Consider the following 19,498-nt stretch of genomic DNA (forward strand, 5'->3'; position numbering starts at 1 on the left):
CTGCTGAGTCTCAGTCCTTTCACTTATTCACTGGACCCTGAAGCTTGCCTTACCGCCTCCTGGCTATTTGAAGAATTGCATGCAGAGGCAGATTTTTGGCGATATGTCCGGCTATAAATGGGAAGAGTCTTGAATGCTTTCTTCTTACTGGTGGAATAGAGCCTATTAGACTTGTGTTTCCATTTTGCTCTCTAAGGAAAACAATCGAATCAATGTCCATTTTCTCTTGTCTGCCATCAGAATGCAAATGTAATGCCAGATGAATATACTTCCATGGGTAGTTAACCTAATTGGCCTGTGAAGCCTTGTAATTATCTGTCATCTGTCTGCTTATCTACATAGTTGTGTACAGTAATAAATATATATTACCCACAGAAAAACGTTGTATTGCAGGCCTATGACGCGTTTCTGTGTAACTTCTGCTATTACGGTGCATGTCTGCAAAGAAACGGAAGCAAATTCAACCGTTTCTACAGCTCTCTGAATACTGAATAGCATATGATGCTTCGGATACATCAGAGTATTAACATAAAGTTTTGCAATTTATCCACCTACAGCCCAGCTTATAGAGTGGAAACAATGGCATTTTCATAGTTTCTTCCAGAGAGGCAAAACTTTTCAGATCATCAACTGCTTGGTTCATGTGGAGAGGACATGACTGTCAGAGTCTCAGCCCACAAACCTGTACATAAAACAAGGAATGTAACTTTCCAAAGGTGGTTTAACATCACATTTGATAACAAGGATAGAAAGGAAAAAGAAGTTTTTTAAAAAACGACAACACTAAACAAACTAGAAATGGGCCATCTGGTGTTTCTCTAACAGTATTATTTGGGAATGCTGAGGGTGAAGCTGTTTAGAAAAATTATATTATAAGTAAAAAAGAAAGGGAGTACTTGTGGCACCTTAGAGACTAACCAATTTATTTGAGCATGAGCTTTCGTGAGCTACAGCTCACTTCATCGGATGCATTCAGTGGAAAATACAGTGAGGAGATTTATATACACACAGAACATGAAAAAATGGGTGTTTATCAGGCACACTGTAAGGAGAGTGATCACTTAAGATGAGCTATTACTCACTACAAAAGGTTTTCTTCCCCCCACTCTCCTGCTGGTAATAGCTCATCTTAAGTGATCACTCTCCTTGCAGTGTGCCTGATAAACACCCATTTTTCATGTTCTGTGTGTATATAAATCTCCTCACTGTATTTTCCACTGAATGCATCCGATGAAGTGAGCTGTAGCTCACGAAAGCTCATGCTCAAATAAATTGGTTAGTCTCTAAGGTGCCACAAATCCTCCTTTTCTTTTTGCGAATACAGACTAACACAGCTGCTACTCTGAAACCTATATTATAAGTGTTTCAGGTGGAGTTAGGGAATAAATACAACACAGTATGTGTCTCCATTAAGAATGATACTAAAGATACACAAGTTTTCTGACTTTTTTTTCCCTGTGTCACTCTGAGCTTTTCTGTACAAGTGAAGCATTCGGGGACAGGGGCAGTCAGTGGCTGGTGTGGGCTGTATTCTCCCAAATGAGGCTTGATGGACAAGTCTCTTTGATTGGCTGTAGTAGTTTCGGTACAGACCACTGAGCTGAAGCTTGCAGCTTGATTTAGATATTGTTATTGGCACTCATGAAGTAACAATCAGTGGAGCTATGCTTGGGACCAGTTGTGTGACCCTCAACTCTCTGATAGCAATGCAGACACTTTAGGGCCAGATTTACAGAGGTATTTATGTGCCTAAAAATGCTTGTAACTGCATCTTACAAAAGTGGCTATGTGATTTAGGTGCCTAACTCTCATTGACTTTCAGGGAGAGCTGCATGCCCGTCCTGCTTCAGGAGCTCTTGTAAATCTCACTAGGCACTTCCTGGCATCTTTAAACACCTAAAAACCTCGGTAAATCTGACGCTTAGTGCCAAGTTAGTTCACTCGCAGACAGCGAGTGTTGTTTTTCTATTGATGTACTTGACATTTGGATGCTACGGCCAAGAGTGCACTAGAAAGAGAGAGTCAGATTTAATTGGCGCTTATAGGCACTACTGCAGGCTGTAATGTTCTTTACCTGCCTCGGAAAGGCATTCTGAAAGGTGTGAAATGCTTTCCTAGGCTTGAAGACACAAAAGGAAAGTCACAGGCATCGCTTCCAGTATGAGCCTTACAAATGAATGAATGCCACGCAGAGCAGTTTGTGCCGGGGCAAGCCTATTGGCCTCAGTAGCATGTAGCTTTTGGAAAACATTTATTGATGCATATGGTGGAATGATCACTCCAGGACTGTGTGATCAGTGGAACAAAATTTCACCGTTTCTTTGGCAGTACGGAAGGTTATGGAAAAATTACATTTTTACCAGTTTTTCCTTGCTTGTAACAGGTTATCTTGGCAATTTTTTGTAGATTTCCTTAGACAAATTGGCATAATCCAATAGCATCATTTTTCTGCTTCTTTCTAAAGCCAAGGGTGAATATTTCCACTTCTGTAGCCGTATTTGATTTTCTCTGCTCCTTGAAAATGAATTGCATGGCGACAAACAAACAGACCCCGAGAATATGTAGTGAACTTTTGAGAGCCAGGCCAATTGAGCATCTAACAAATGCCAAAACTGATGGGTAACATTTTTTTTTTAAATTTTTATAAGTGATTAAATCTCACTAACCACAAGTAGCAGCATGTAATCAATAACCAGTCCAATTTCTATCAGAACCCTCTTATTTATGAGTGGCCCTGGCACTTCATCCATCATTTCTTCACTCATACAATCTTTCTGAAATAAAAACATAACTTAACCATGCACTTGACAGAATTATGCAGTGGTTTTAAAGCAGTGTGTTTATTTTTCACTCTGCTGTATATATCAGCCCATGTTCGTGCTTTGAAAGTCTGTACTTTATTGCTCATTCTAAACTCCCCTGGTCCAGTAAAGTCTGGTGGGTATTAAGAAAACAGCAGTTCAGATTCTTATTTGTCCAGTTTAAGAGTAAAGGAGGTTTCATTCAAGCTCCTTCCGAGACACTTCGCTCTTCCTTGCCAATGATTATAATCTAATGGTTTGGGATTTGCAGGCTATTGTTTTGCTCACCTTGTAGTGCTGTGTCTTTTTTTTTTTTCTTTTTTTTTCCAGCAATCAATATTTCACCAGATGAAACAGAAACAAGCTGCTCAGCTGTTGGACTCCTCCTTTGGCTCCTCCAGCATACGGTCTGGGGGCTGGGTACAGTGACCTAGCGTAATGCTCCTGGGATACAATGATTTAATCTTTGAAGAGTATGTTATAAGTTGATTGGTAGAATTAAAACCTGGCCAGCTGCCGTACAAAACTCAGCAAGCAACCACTAAGTCTATGCGGCTTATAGGGAAAAGTTGGCATGAAGTCAGAGAATGGATGTAAACAATGAGAAAAGACATGTGACAGTGGATATTCCAGTCCGTCTAAAAAAGGCTTTATGTCAGGTACTTGTCATGATCCTGAGGCTCTCCTTTGACACTGATAACTAAAGTTATTAAGTGGGAAAAAAACCTGATTGTCTCCCAACTTTAATTCAGTCATAAAAAGACAAAAATGACGTTGCACCCAGGCAGCAATTGAGAATGAGGCCGCATTCTGTTCCAAACACTTACGCTTGCTTTGCAAATGAAAGTTTTTAGAGCAGAATGCAGCTGGTGTCAAAAAGGGTTGTTTGCCACCAGGATATATTTTGTTTACATGGCATTAAAAATATACTACGGGTAAAATTGTCAAAAGTTCCTAAATCACACAGGCAGTTTTGAAACCTTTACCACATATGACAATGGGGTCAGGTTTGACATCTTTCTGGGTGTTCATTGTCTTTGGATGATGTCAAGAAAGAACTGCAAGCCATGAATCATGTTGCACTGGAGATCAGACTGCCAGTATTTATTTGCAGATGATACCCAGTTTAGGCCCCAGATCATCAGGAACACACATGCTTCACTTTAAGCAAATGTCTAAATCGCATGGAATTCAGTGGGATTTAAGCACATGCTTACATGCTTTGCTAAATAATGATGGACTGCTAAATCAGAGCCATATTCTGTAGTGGCAGCCTTGCTTTTTCAAATATGTAATAGTAATAATGACTGAATACCTCTTTTTAGTTGGGATAAAATTTTCAAAAGGGACATAGACACTTAGGAACCTGGTCCCATTGAAAGTCAATAGAATGTAGGCTTCTAAGTTACTAGGGCAGTTTTGACAATTTTATTCACATTTGATTGGGGTTCATAGGCGCGATACAATACAAACAATAACTAATAGCAGTAACTATGTCATGGCAATATAGATGCTCAGCATGATCCCTAACACAAAGAAGTTGGACTTCCTGACAATCCCAAATGGCATTCTGTACATAGTGTCTGCTCTTCTGTTTCTGTATTATAGATGAACTTAACTCCACACAGACATTTTTAATGTTCTGTTACTATTTAATGAGTGATATAAACAGTTGAGTTCCGACAGAACTCCAAACCAGATCTTCTCAGTTTGGTGATAGGGAATATTTATTTTAAATAGGGCTGTACTGCTTAAGGAAAGATGAATTGAGTGAGAGTGAGGTGATCTGATATAACTCTTAGAATAACAGGACGCCTACTTAGATTCATAGATATTAAGGTCAGAGGGACCATTATGATCATCTAGTCTGACCTCCCGCACAATGCAGGCAATAGCATCTCACCCACCCATTCCTGCGATAAACCTCTCACCTATGTCTGAGCTATTGAAGTCCTCAAATCATGGTTTAAAGACTTCAAGGAGCAGAGAATCCTCCAGCAACTGACCCATGCCCCATGCTACGGAGGAAGGCGAAAAACCTCCAGGGCCTCTTCCAATCTGCCATGGAGGAAAATTCCTTCCCAACCCCAAATATGGCAATCAGCTGAACCCTGAGCATGTGGGCAAGATTCACCAGCCAGATACCCAGGAAAGAATTGTCTGTAGTAACTCGGATCCCACCCCATCGAACATCCCATCGCAGGCCATTGGGCCTATTTACCATGAATATTTAAAGATCAATTAATTGCCAAAATCATGTTATCCCATCGTACCATCTCCTCCATAAATTTATTGAGTTTAATCTTAAAGCCAGATAGGTCTTTTGTCCCCACTGCTTCCCTTGGAAGGCTATTCCAAAACTTCACTCCTCTGATGGTTAGAAACCTTCATCTAATTTCAAGTCTAAACTTCCCGATGGCCAGTTTATATCCATACTTATTACAGCTTATAATCTATGTTCCTTCATCTTGTCTGTGTTCCCTTAGGTACATTGGATACCCTCTCTTTTTACTGTTCTATAATAACTTGTACTGTCAAAAGTTCTGTTTATCTTTAATAAGAAATAATTAGTAACAAAGTAGATCTTACATCTTTAAAATTACAGTAACACCACAAAAGTTTTTAGACGGTTGGGCAATGGTATTAAAACAGATTGTTTCCCCGAGAGCACAAAACCAGATGCAGATCAAGAGCATTTTCATTAAATACAAAGGCCTTATAACAGCTTGTAGTTATGAAGACACAGTAATGCCAGAAATATTTTTTAGGAAGGGGGAATTGCAGAAATGACAAGGACAGATTGGCACATTTATGAGGTGAGTTGAGAATAGGAAAAATGGTTAGGCAAATGTAAATCAAAATGCAACATTTTTATTTAGATGAATGAATTTTGGGAAGCTTAATGCCCAAGGAAATCAAATGGAACCAGTATCTCTCAGGGTTTAAAAATGAATGGCGCCTCCTATTTCCATGGGAAATTATGCACATCTGTTTTGGAAAAGATTTATTAAAATTGTTCAGAAGTTTTTATAGATGTCGCAACTGCTGGTGTATATTCTGGAAAAAATGTGTCTCATTTTGAGATTTATTATGGATTCTGTAAGTGCTCCCAACCTTGAATAAATCATTTCACATATTTTTAACTATCTGTCTAGGAATCTTGAAATGTGAAAGAGACTTAATAAATAATTGAATGTGCAGAATAGGAGCAAATATGTATATTATAACCTTTGATTTCCAAACACAATCTCACTGCGGAAGGCAAGGTCATGTGACTTAAAATAGCTTTGCAATATATTCTTATGTCATCAGTGGTTTAAAAAAAATAAATTCACAGGCCTGCACCAAAGTCCACTGAAACCCATGGAAAGATTCCCAGTGACTTCAGTGGGCTTTGGAGCATGTCCCAGTTCCTCAGCTGCAGCCAAGGAGTATTCAGTGCAGCTGAGCAAGAGCTGCACAAAGATGCCCCTTTGCACGTCTCAGATCCTGGCGCAACTCTGCATTTGGGCTCCTCCCCTGCTACAAGCTACAGCAGCTTCAGGGCCGCTCTAGCATGCACCAGCTGCCAGGAGCCCCACCAGGCTGTTCTGACAGGTGGGGATCTCTGTGGAGCACAGTTGTCCCAGCCAGGCTCCTTTTTTTCCTGCCATGTTACCTGTACTGGCCACAGGGATGGAGGGTAGCATAGGAGCAGCTACCATAGTTCTATGCCCCTAGGATATCCTCCAGAGTCTGGACCTGCTAGTTTTAGGACCATTTTGTGCTGCTCAGGTAATGGAAATCTCCTGGAGTGCTGCCTGATATGTCCCTGATAGGTTAACCATCAGCCCTGAAAATCTTGTAACTAGCCAGCAATTTCTCTAGATGGTCTCATTCCAATGTTTCTGGTTCTTATGGACTATTTAGGGGCAGATGAGATTGAGTCCAGAATGCAGGGTCACTTGCAAAATATATATATATATATTTGTATTCATAAGTGTGTGCAGGATCAGAGCCTTTGTTTGTTGCATGGTTCATTTTATCAGTGGTCTGGATTATGGGGTATAGATCATTTACTGTGATCTAGGTGATGGAATGATGAGATATATGGACTGATAATACAACAGAAAGGTAGAGCTGGATGAAATGTGGAATTTCCTGTCCACGGGACACTTTGACATGAAACAGTTTGTGTCAAGATGTCAAAGTTTCAAACTGTTTTATTACAACATAAACAGGAGGAACTTTGATCTAGAAAAGAATGTAAGATGTGTCAATCAGCACTAGGCAGCCACTGCCCGTAATGGTTTTAAACATAAAATATTATGTGACATAATGTAATAGTTGAAATAGTCTGTCAGTAGAGTGCATATTCTAGTAGCATATTCTATGCACTGCTACTACTGCTGACATCATGACATAATGATGTCATGTCATAATGATGTCATAATGTACAAAAATGAAAAATAAAATAACTCTAAATGAAATTTCAACATTTTCTCAGAAAAAAACCCCAAACCTTTTTTGAAATACTTTTGCGGGAATTTTAATCGAAATGGACACGTTTTTTCAAAATGATCTGATTGTGAAGAAAACGGCATTTTCCATTTAAAAAACAAACAAAATAAAAAAACCAAAACCCTCACATTTTCTGACCTGTTCTACAGAAGGAAGCTGGCCTGAGATGTTTGTTAAGAATACTCCTCTACAACATTGACCTAAAGCAACAGAGTCTTCTGCAGTGTTAATCCCGTGGGCTGAGCCATTCGTATTGATCATGTAGCTTTTTTTTTTAAAATAGGAGAAAGCCCCTCCACCCCCAACCAAAGTAATTAGAAACACAACTTCGGTTCTGTGGGTTGGCTAATGGAGTACTGATGTAGTGACTTAAAACATTAAATGGACTTTCCATAGTAATGTCCATGGCAGCCAATTTTAATCCATAAACCCTCTTCCTGTTTGTTGTTCATAGACTTGAAGGGGCCAGAAGGCCATTTAACATTGCTATGGAAATATTACATTCTGAAGAAAGTTTGTTTGTCTTGGACACTGATGATCAGAATCTTTTTTCAGGAAGTCCAGTGCTATGACTGACCAGTGATGTCCTGTGGTGTTGCAGAAGATGTTGGGGATAAATTGCTGGGTTATCATGTAGTGGATCCACAGACTGAGGAGCACCTTGTTCTTAGGGCTTTCTAAATCACTCCATAATTTTCCTCATTCAGTTCGGATGGAGGTGTGGCGCTTCCTCCGGTCATGTCTAGCACATGTTTCTTTTTCTTCCTACATTTCCATATTTTCCCTGGTTACAGTGTACATGGCACTTGCACTTTTCTCCTTCCTTTTGAGTAAAATGTCAGACTTGCTATAAAAAGGGGGATTTGTCTACATAGGAATTACCCTACTGGTTCTCACCAATGGTCCATTGTCCCATCCCTGATAGTTGCTGGTATCAGATTCTGCAGAGGGAGTATATAAAACTCTGATAATGGACAGCGGTGTGAAAACATGCCCATGAGGAAAGCTTTGGCCTAACACCAGTCAGTTAATGATTGTGCCCTGAAGAGTCCGGGTTTGTATTCCTTATCCTTTATTTTTGTTAGTAGAATTGCAGATATTATTTATATGAATGTTTTATTTTGTTTAAATCCTGCTAAGTTCTTTCCTTTAATAAAATGTTAGGGCATTGATTTCCACAGGTTAATCCTTTTGGGAGGGGTATGGGGGGGAGGCTACTTTCTTTTTGTCTATTTTACATTTGCTGCCTTTTAATTCCATTCTATGTCCCCTTGCTCATTTATTATAAGAGTGGGTAAACGGGAGCATGCAAATGATCTTCTCTGTATCTTTCATTAATTTATATAGCTTTGGCATGTCAGTTCCTATTCATCTCCTCTCTGAACTATATAGGTTCTATCTTTTTAATTTATGCTCACATGGATGGAAGCCTTTGCAAACAACTGCTCATATCCTCTGAGAGAGAGAGAGAGAGAGAGAGAGGGTGACCAGATATGAACACAATAGCCCAGGGGAGGGTGTGCTGCCAGGTTATTTATTATTATTTTATTGTATTTATATTGTAGTAGCGCCTAAGACCCCAGGCATGAACCCCAGTGTGCTAGGCACTGTACAAACACAGAACAAAAAGACAGCTCCTGCTCCAATGAGCTCACGATCTAAGTAATATTGGGATAATAATATGTTCACTATTATTCTCTAGCCCTTTCTTAATACAGCCTAGCATCCTGTTTGCTTTTTTTGACCACCGTGGTGCATTGAGCAAACACTTTCATTGGACTGTCCTATTCATCTCCTCTCTGAACTATATAGGTTCTATCTTTTTAATTTATGCTCACATGGATGGAAGCCTTTGCAAACAACTGCTCATATCCTCTGAGAGAGAGAGAGAGAGAGAGAGAGAGGGTGACCAGATATGAACACAATAGCCCAGGGGAGGGTGTGCTGCCAGGTTATTTATTATTATTTTATTGTATTTATATTGTAGTAGCGCCTAAGACCCCAGGCATGAACCCCAGTGTGCTAGGCACTGTACAAACACAGAACAAAAAGACAGCTCCTGCTCCAATGAGCTCACGATCTAAGTAATATTGGGATAATAATATGTTCACTATTATTCTCTAGCCCTTTCTTAATACAGCCTAGCATCCTGTTTGCTTTTTTTGACCACCGTGGTGCATTGAGCAAACACTTTCATTGGACTGTCCGCAGAACCTAGATTATTGTTCCAGTCATTTTTTATCTGAGAGCTTTCAAACAAGTATATTCGTCCATCCAGCCCTTTTTTTGAAAGTATATTATTGTTCAGATAGAAGGAAATCCGTTTGACAGCTGTCCTTAAAAAGCATTGTCCTGTCCTGATAAGCAAAATTACACCCATTTCCATTGTGTTCTCTAGGAAACTTTTATTCCAACTGAGTGAACTCAGAGGGCTTAAACCATTAAGCCAGACCATCAAGGCTTTCTTTTGGGGTATCGTGTTGTACAGCATTGTTAAATATTATGATGCACTTTGTGAAATTACAATAAAGAGAAGTTGCCTTACTATTGTAGGATGTTGTTGTAGGGAAATCTGTGAGAGGCTGGTAGCTCTTAGTGCTCAAATGCATGAATAATAATAATACTTTGTACTTTACATGACACCTTCTATCTGAGCATCTCAAAGCCCTTTGCAGACATCAAGTGAGGGGCTGTTTTGAGCATAAATTAGATAATGTCTTTAAAGTGCTTTGCACATGAAAAGTGCTGTATGAATGCTAAGTAGTAACATTATTTATTATCAGCTCTACTGTTATGAGAAATTAAGGCCCACAACATCCCCATGAGGTAGAAAAGTATTTTATCCATGGAGAAGCTGAAGAATGGACAGTTCCAAAGCTACATTTTCAAATTTTCATCATGGTTGCTTCAGTGTTTTGAGAGCCCAACCTCAGACACCTAGGGCCAGATTGTCAGAAGAGCTATGCACCTGCACCTCTTGAAGCCAATGAGAGCTTCGGGAGTTGATCATCTCTAGAAATCAGACATCAAAGGGTGAGATCATGTCTGCATTGAAGCAATGGGAATTTTGTCATTGACTTCAGTGGGGCCAGGATTTTCCCCTTGGTGAAATCTGGGTGCCCAAAATGAGTAGACATGTTCGATCATTAAGTGACTTGCCAAAGGTCGCAGAAAAAGTCTGTGGTGAAACCAGGAACATAACCCAGATTCCCTGAGTCCCTCTCATATTCTTTAGCAGCAAGAAAATCATTAATATGCAGGTGTGTAACTTGTATTGTGTAATCTACTGACACAATAGTTGTCTCAAAAAAAAGGAGTACTTGTGGCACCTTAAAGACTAGTCTGTAAGGTGCCACAAGTACTCCTTTTCTTTTTGCGAATACAGACTAACACGGCTGCTACTCTGAAACCAATAATTGTCTCCTAATTTCAAGACTTTATTGACCTAATTTCAAGTTTGAAATTAAAATAGGTCTAACTTGCAGTGTAAATGGCTTCTTCTTTTTAACTCAGATACAGTCATTTCTCTGCAGGTTAACCATCTTCAGCCATTTTTCCAAATATGATGTATATTTCAGTGAGGCAATACACAATCTAATCGATGCCACTTTTTGGCCACAGTAATATTAACACATTTGGAATATCATGGCATACAGTCACCTGGTCCTAACTTTTCTTTTTCTCTCCCAAGAAGAAAGTAACAGGAATTTATGGGATCAGGGTAGCACAGCAAACCTCCTCGTAATCCGGTTCCCGTGGAGTAGAATTGCTTTACTAAGATGCCATTAGTGGAATATTTTGCCACGACTAAACAGCAAAGTAGTAGCTGGAGTGTAGCCAACTTCTGCCTGTGTAAGTCAAAAGGGTGGTAATCCACCTTTTATGCCCCCCACGTTAGGCTGATAAACCTTCTCTCTCGGTGCACTGGTTTAATGAAATTTCCCTTTTGAACTTTGGAAGAAGTCTCAGAGCTTGTTTGGTATCAAAATAATTTTACATTATGTAAAGCAAGAGGAACATTTCCGATATCATGCTTGAATTAATTCTGAACCAGTTTATTGCCAGTGTCATTCCAAGCAGACAGTGCAGAGGCGAGTCAGGCAGTTTGCACAGGGATAGCAATTTGGAGAGTTGGCACTGAAGAGCTCCTTAAATTCCATGTACAGTGCATGACCTAGTGGTCTGAGCATTGGGCTGCCACCCAGAAAATTCTGAATTCTCAGGTCTTCCACTGACTCCATTGTAGCTTTGGGTTCAAGTCATTAAAAAACAACACTCTTACTGATGTTTCCTCTTCTGTAACATGGGGGTAATAATACCCACTTCTCTGAAGTGTTGTGAGAATTAATTAATGTTTGAAGATGGAAAGTCCTATATAGCTATGCTGTTAGTTTACTAAACTAATGAATAGCCTCTCAGTGACTTTGAAAGAGATTATGAAGGTCATATACTGTAAATTCTACAAAGTCGTGAGACTAAATAGACTCTTTTTTTTATTGTTTCAATGAGATTTTTACTGTAAATTTCTATTTTATTGCTCTTTTTCTGCTTCATTTAACAGGCTGTACTTTTAACTAAATAACAATGTGTATTCCTGTGCCACCAGTGTTTGTTCTGGTCACAGGATATTAGAGAGCCAAGGTGGGTAATATCTGCTGTTGGACCAACTTGTGTTGGTGGGGGAAAAAAGGCTTTTGAGCCACCCAGAAAGCTTGACTCTTTCACTAACAGAAATTGGTCCAATAAAAGATATTCCCTCGTCCACCTTGGTTCTCTAATTTATTTTTTTAATCAAAGCCTTGATCAGCACATTGAAAAAACTCAGGACTTCGGATCATCTCATAGTCAAATTATAAGGAGGCTTGGGAGGAGGCTGTTAGCTCTTCCGTCTATACAACAGATGACTTGTTGGGTTGCTTGCAGATATGGTAATACCTCCATTTATGTGTCACTATGCTGAGCAGCAAAGAGAGTGACCCACTTTTCTAAACCTCGCTCCAGTAAGTTTTAAACATAGATTGACCCTGCTCTATGATTCCTCAAGGACAAACTTAATGAACATTTGACACCAGATAATTCATTCTAACTTTATATACCATAGTTATTGCACACCAGCTACAATGGATAAAATGTGTTAAATGTATTGCTTGTATTTGATGCTCTCCGATGCCGTTTTTGGCTGCTCTTTCCTTCAGTCCATTTGTTTAGAGCCAGGTGTAGGGCAAGCTAATGAATGTACTATCCTACAGTGCTCCAGCACAGGCATGAATATGTATAGTGGCAGTCCTGTCAGAAACAGAGTCTCCTAGAGGGAAGTTCTTCAAATTAACCTTCACAATGGGCTGTCATATGAAATAGTTTTGCTTTTATTTTTGTGAATCATTTTAGTATATCTCCTCCAGCAGTAACCCCTTGACTCCATGCATATACCTTTGGAGAGAGAAAGTAATTCATTCAGTGAAACCGAATTATATTTGCCAAACTTTGGGGCTGTTTATAGGACTATTCTTCCCTCTAGAATTGTTATCTTCCACCTCTCCTAGAGAGGATGGTTTCCTAAGATAAATGTTGCATGCCAAACCAAGAGTACATGTGGGAAGGCTGCCATCTTGACCACTGTCAGGAATGGAACCAGGACCTGCAGAACAAAAAGCAAGCACCCCCACCTTTTGAGCTAAAGACCCAGCTCAAAGGCTAGAGATTCACATCCTTTGTGGATTGGGCACAGAAAGGGACACTGACCCGTGGGTAATCTGAGCTCTCCTCTCAAAATCTGGCCCCTGTGCATCACGGAGCTCCTCCCAGTGACTTGTTCAGTATTTCAGGCAAACAGTACCAGATACTGTGCAATTGAACAGTGTTACGAATTACACCTGAGAGGACACGCACACAAATGCTGTGAATTATATCTGGTAGGACATGCACACAAATGCTACGAAATGGATAGAAGGAGTGCATTCCATGGCACCATATGACGGCTTTAACCTCAATGAGATACAGTTGAATTACAAGTTTCCCCATGAATCTAATAAACTCCTGGTGGACTATAATCCTCAAATTGTGACTGATCTTGCAACTGGGATTACTGAGATATTTACTCCCCAGCATCTATTTTTATAAGTTTGCTTCATATATGAGAAGGAAAAGCAATGTGTCAGAAAAGAGAGACATTTTTCATCAGTCTGTTATCTGCAGCCAATATTCCAGCCAACAGGAAAGAGGTTTTTAATAAAATATATTATGCTTCTTTTTCCATTTCCACACCCGCACTTGGAGTGACATTCTTTGCACCATGGAGAGGTGACGGGCTGCTTTTTCTTACTCGAAGGTAAACAGCAATACATTGGAAATCCGTAGCCGTAGTGTTAAGTAGGAAACTTATAAGTGGGTTTTAGTGCTGTAGGAAGGTGCTGGATTGACAGCCCTGGGGGCTGAAATTGTCTATCAGCTGCAAATCCAGAGCCCAGTGCCCAGCCAGATAGCTGGGCTGTGCCAGGGTAGATCCTCAGCCAACGGTATGGAGGAACGATCCCGCCCACACCGTGGAAGTTACTGTAGCCCGGTGGCTGAAGCAGCCTACTCAGTCTCTTACCGTCTCCAGCCGGAGAGAGGAGAGGAGAGATAATTAGCAGGGGATCCCCCCAGCTCTACTCAGACACCGCCACTCTCCTGTCTCAGGCATGCAGTTATGCCTGGAGCTCACACAGCGCTAGGTCTTGTGACTCCCAGGGAATATTCATCCCCTGGGTGGTCCCCTTAGCATCCATACCTCACATCGGGTCCCTTGCCAAGAGATCCTCTGGGGCCACGGAGGAAGGGCTGGATTGGCATGTTTATTCACCAGCAGGTCCAGCCTGGGCTAGGGCAGCCGAGACTTTCTTGCCTTCACACTGCTTCTATGCCACCTTGCTCAGGGAAGGCACCTCAAGGCATGAGAGACCCACTGCTCCTTCAGCCACTGCTGTCCTCTGACCACAGAAGGCACCGATCAGGGATGATTTTGGATAGTTAAGAAACCAGCTAAACCCATTTCACAAATCATGTCCCCTCCTCCCCTACCTGGGTGGGTTCACAGCTGTGAAATAATCAACCTTGATGTTGGCTCGCAGTCCCTTTCAGTCCGTTTTCTCACAGTAGGGCCTGTGCCAGCAGGGGCAATTGCTTAATTAGTCTCTCTGCCTCAAATTGCCTGGCTTGAATGGCACTTATAGAAATCAGAGTGGGGCTGGGTGTGACACATGCAGTGCTGCCTTTATTGTGGGCTTGGAACCATTCTTCAGAGGGACCTTTGTACTGAGATCCTGTGTGTGAAATGTGCAGATGGGCTGTTAATTCAAATGCAGCAGACGACATTTCCCCGTCGCCCTGCACCTTGGTTCATCACTTCCACCCCAGCTGATTGGATGCAAAATGCCTCCAACTCGAAAGGGTGACTTTTTACACCCACTTTGCTTAGGTGTAAATGGGACCCTTCAGTGCAGAGCAACAGACTCAAGATGTGTGTGTTGGGGGGCGGGGGGCAGGAGATGCAGCTGGAAGAACAAGCTTTCCACACCATTCATTTGAGGGCCTTTTCCCTCCAGCACGCCAATTGGCATCAAACACATCCTGAGCTGATGGGTGGATCGAGAGAATTTACTTTCCCTTCTTCTAATGGCTTGCAGACATGCTACCTTCATCGCACAGGCTAAGCCACAATGGGCCAGCTCAATGCTTGCAGTGGAAACCTCCACGGAACACCTCCCAGCAAGGGGTGTGATTCCATCGGTGATGGCACTTCCCTGTAGAGGCAGCACTCACCCAGTGTCCCAGAACAATCTGAGGGGCTGTTTGTGTTGCAGAGTCTTTCAAATAATCCATATAATAAAGGTTAACGTTTGACTGATTGGGGGGTTGTTTGGTTGGTTTTTTTCCCCTGACAGATCAGGAATCTTAACCCACTGCGGTGCCCTAGCAAAAAGCCAGCATTGTGCCAACTAGTTACCAGCCCTCCAGGATTGTCCTGAAGTCTCCAAGAATGAAAGATTAATCTTTAATTAAAGATTCTGTTGTGTGATGAAACCTCCAGGAATATGCCCAACCAAAATTGGCAACCCTAGTGCCAACCTCCATTCACCCAGCCATTTCACTTGAATACCTTAGGGGTGCATTATGGCTTGGCTTATGTGCCTGCACAAGAAACAGAACTGTCTTGCTGTCTTACACCACTTACTGATTTCTGTCCCTTTGGCGGGGAAACTGTAATTTAGACAGGCCCCCATGGCTGCCCAAATTATGCAGGGGAGTGCGATGGCCCCTGGAGCAGCCCAGGATCAGAAGAGTAGACAGGTGGCTCACAGCCACTTTAGCCACCGGTCCTTCGGGACTGCGAGTTCTGTGCTGCTCCTTTAATAATAATCTGCACCTGGCCTGTACTCGTCACAGATTATGCCATGCTGGCTCAGCTAGCCAGTGAAGAAGGAAGGTGCCCAGATCAAGGTGTCTAAAAGAAGTCGGTGGCTCTTACTCTGTCATACTGCCCCACAAGGGTGTTTAGTCCAAGTCACAAGCTAGCCCCGTAGCAATCTGCAGTGCCAGGTAATGTCTGTGGGAGTACCTGGATTGCTGCATGCTGGCGAAGAGAACTCAGTGCCAAAGAAGTGCACAGATTGATTTTGATACGGTGTGTATCAAAAACACCCACTACCAACAGCGAAGCCCTCCTCCACCCACCCAAATGATTCTGGATCCCATACTGCCACTCGGAGTTAATTGATCGGTGGAGATGTAAGGCAAACTATGTACATCCAGCAGGGGCTGGGGCTTTACTGGATCTTAGCAATAATTGAATCCCTAGGCAGACTATTAATTTCCTTCTTAGTACAAACATATGGATGTCCCATGCTGAACAGTAGCGTTACGCTATGTTGTAAAATCCTTGCCATCTAATAGGAGCATGGGGATTCGTCAATCTGCAACTCACATTTCATATAGACTGAAGAAAGAGGCGAAAGCAATTTCAGTTTCCAATCAGACGATGGTTTAGGTTATGTCTCTGGGTCTCCTCTGTCCCTGAGGGGCCCCTTCACAATTACCCCTTTTTTTGCACCTTGACCTCCACACTGTTCCATTTGTTCTGTCATGCCCTGGCATTTCTAATTCACCTGTTTCAATGTCTTGGGCCCAAATGATATGGCTACTATTTCTCCACGCTTTTTGTCACAGCAGCTTCTAGTCTGAAGATTTCCTTCTCAGGAGCTAGTGCCTACTGGTGTCAAACATCCTCCCCCCTGCAACTTGAGATTGTCAGAGGTGGTCACTGATATTCAGTGCCACCATTTTTTGATGCCTTACTTTAGACACTTTTTCAGAAGTGCCGGCAGCCACATTTCCAGCTGATGTCAATGGGAGGCGTATGTACTCAACACCTTGGGAAATCAGGTGTACACTGTCTCACTTCAGGGTAAACTAAACTGAGGCACTGAAAATCAGTGGCTACTTTGACATTTGGGGCCTACGTACATTATTGAGGTTGGGCAGGGAAGGTCCCTTTTTGCCGCAATATTAGCAGTTAGCCACTGCTCAAGGCAAGTTTCCAGTCTTGATGGAGCAATGTTCTGATATGCAATGTCCTTTTTCACCATTCAGTTCACCAGTTTGGAAATTATGGGTACTTCCTTCCCCACAAGATCTCAGAGGCAACCGCAACCTTCAGTCATCTGTGATGCTGATGTCCATGTCCCAAAATTATAATGAATTATTATTATTATTATTATTTATTTGTATTGCAGTCGTGCCGGTGAGCCCTAATTATAGGCCAGGACCCCACTGTGTTAGGCACTGTCTAAACACAGAACAAAAACATGGTCCCCATCACAAAGACCTCACATTGGTGCCTTCTGTAGCTTCAAGAAGTTAAACAAGTATAACAGTTTCCAATGGCTGGAAGTGGAAGCTAGACTAATTCAGACTGGAAATAAGGTGTACATTTTTAACATTGAGTAATTAATCATTGGAACGATTTACCAAAGCTTGATCACTGACCATTTTTAAATCAAGATTGGATGTTCTAGGTCAAACAGGAATTGTTTTGGGAGAGTTCTATGGCCTGTGTTATGCAGGAGGCCAGACTAGATGATCAAAGTGGTCCCTTTTGGCTTTAAAATCTATTAATCTATACGAACTACGCTAACAATACCTTCTTTATCATTGTAGCAACCTACAATTTTCACTGGTCACATCAACATAATTTTTAACAGAAATGTCTCTTTTTAAACCACAATTAAGAAAAACAACAAAAAAGAACAACAAACTATAGACAAGCGAGAAACAAAGTTCTTTAGAAAAGCAAAGCACTGGGTTCCTACTCCTGATCACCCTAAACCTCCTTAGTGATCTCATGCACCTACTACTAACGCATATGTATTTTCCTTTAGATAAGAGGAAGAAGTCACCGGTGTTGCCATTAATCTTAGAAATAATATCTTCATATGAAGCAATTTCTGTCATGTCAGCACGCTGAGCTTTTAACAGTGGCACAAAAGAGCTTTTGCAGTTTTTAAAGATCAATCTCTCTGCAGAACCAATCTCTCTTTGCAGTCCATTTATTAAAAAGACTTTGTAGTCCCATGTACCAAAGAAAAATCATATAGCCAATATGATTCTGGCTCATTCAGTAGCTTATGATTCCATACTATGTTTTATGAAATTTATAACATTTGACCACTTACATCTAATATGCGGGCACTGCTAAGCCACGTGTGACAGATTCCCACACTGATTCCTGTGCTATTAACATGCATTGTAAGTTCACATTGGGTTCATCAGCAGATCAGGTAATATAGTCTAATATACTGGATTATTTTATGCTGTGATGAGAAACATTTAGCTCTCATTCTCAATTCTCTTTCAGAGATTGAAATGCACAAATAGGATGAGATAGTCCAAGGACCCTTGCATGAAATTTTGAGAGGAAATGAGAGGAGGATGCAATTATTAATATTGTTTCTCTTTGGGATTTTTATATATGGAGAAAATTACCAGCTACCTTTTTGTCCCTGCAAAATGGTTTTAACCTGGGAAGCAATCAAGAACCAAGATTTTATATAATTTCAAGTTATAGCTGCATTCCTGCTTCCCTGGACCACCTTAGCCAGTTCTTGTAGCTCTTTTAACTCTGCTCTTTTAACTCTGCTCTGACAGGCACTGACGTTAAGTGCTGTGGGTAGATACAGGACACGCCATGTGACTTTTCTTCCTCTTCCAGTTTGTACCGTAGATTAGGAACAGAGAATAAAGTTGGACTGTGTCATTATTGTATTCATTAATTGCACTCCCTTCTGCATCAGTGGCTGCATTGAGCTGTTAGGGTTGGCCTATGGCAGAACTCCTTCCTGATGTTAGTTAGGCAATGTTGCTTTTGGGACTACTAGAATAGATGACAGAAGGGATGGTAAAGTACTTGACTAAATATATATATCGCATATGCTATATATAGAACAACAATTCCTATTGGAATTGCTAAGTGAATACCTGCTGTATGATCATCAAAATCCTTTGGAGTGATCCAGCTGTTTTTTCTTCTCCACTCTGGAATCTATGTTCTGCATACTTGGTTTCACATTTTCAGTACTACGGTCTTGATGCTGAAAGCCTTCAAGTGGCTTCATGTAAATCCAATAAACTACTCAATGTGAGTAAGGATTTGCAGAATCAGGCTTTGTATTTGCTGCAAGGATTAAGTTGTGTTTCTTCTTCTTCCTTATGCTGTGTCTAGCCTGAGCATCTCACATACTTCTTGTTGAATAGAGGACAAATATAGGAGATAAGGGCCCATTGGAAGTAAAAGGTTAATGGAAATGTTGTTTCAACTGGATACAGTATTCTTCCTCACTTTTTGGCATTAGCTAAAGTGTAATGTTGCTTCTCTCTGTTAAACAGCTGCTGTATTCCTCCCTAGAGGTGGCTGCATTTCAGTGGTGGGCGAAGGGATTCTTGTATAGGTATGCGTGGTGTATGCACTGCCCACAAAATGCTTTATTATCTGCAGTGCTCAGAAGTTGCTAGGGAACAGTGCTGACCCATTTTCAGTGATCAGTCTAAGTTTCTTCTGTTGAGGTCATACTTCTGTTTCATTCGTTGAGCGTGTCATCGTTCCATACCCTGTAAGGAGTTGTGGATGAAAACCTGGAATAGCACAGGAGTAGCCTGCTGAAATT

At 41.2% G+C, this 19,498-nt stretch overlaps 1 protein-coding gene across 1 annotated transcript in view; it reads left to right on the top strand.

Moving 5' to 3' along the window:
- TMEM132D (transmembrane protein 132D) overlaps positions 1 to 19,498 on the top strand; it is a 387,025-nt gene that overhangs the window by 134,378 nt on the left and 233,149 nt on the right. The gene's annotated exons all lie outside the window — the stretch shown is intronic.

The sequence above is a fragment of the Lepidochelys kempii genome, chromosome 15 (genome assembly GCF_965140265.1).
Source record: "Lepidochelys kempii isolate rLepKem1 chromosome 15, rLepKem1.hap2, whole genome shotgun sequence".
Classification (NCBI taxonomy): Eukaryota; Metazoa; Chordata; order Testudines; family Cheloniidae; genus Lepidochelys; species Lepidochelys kempii.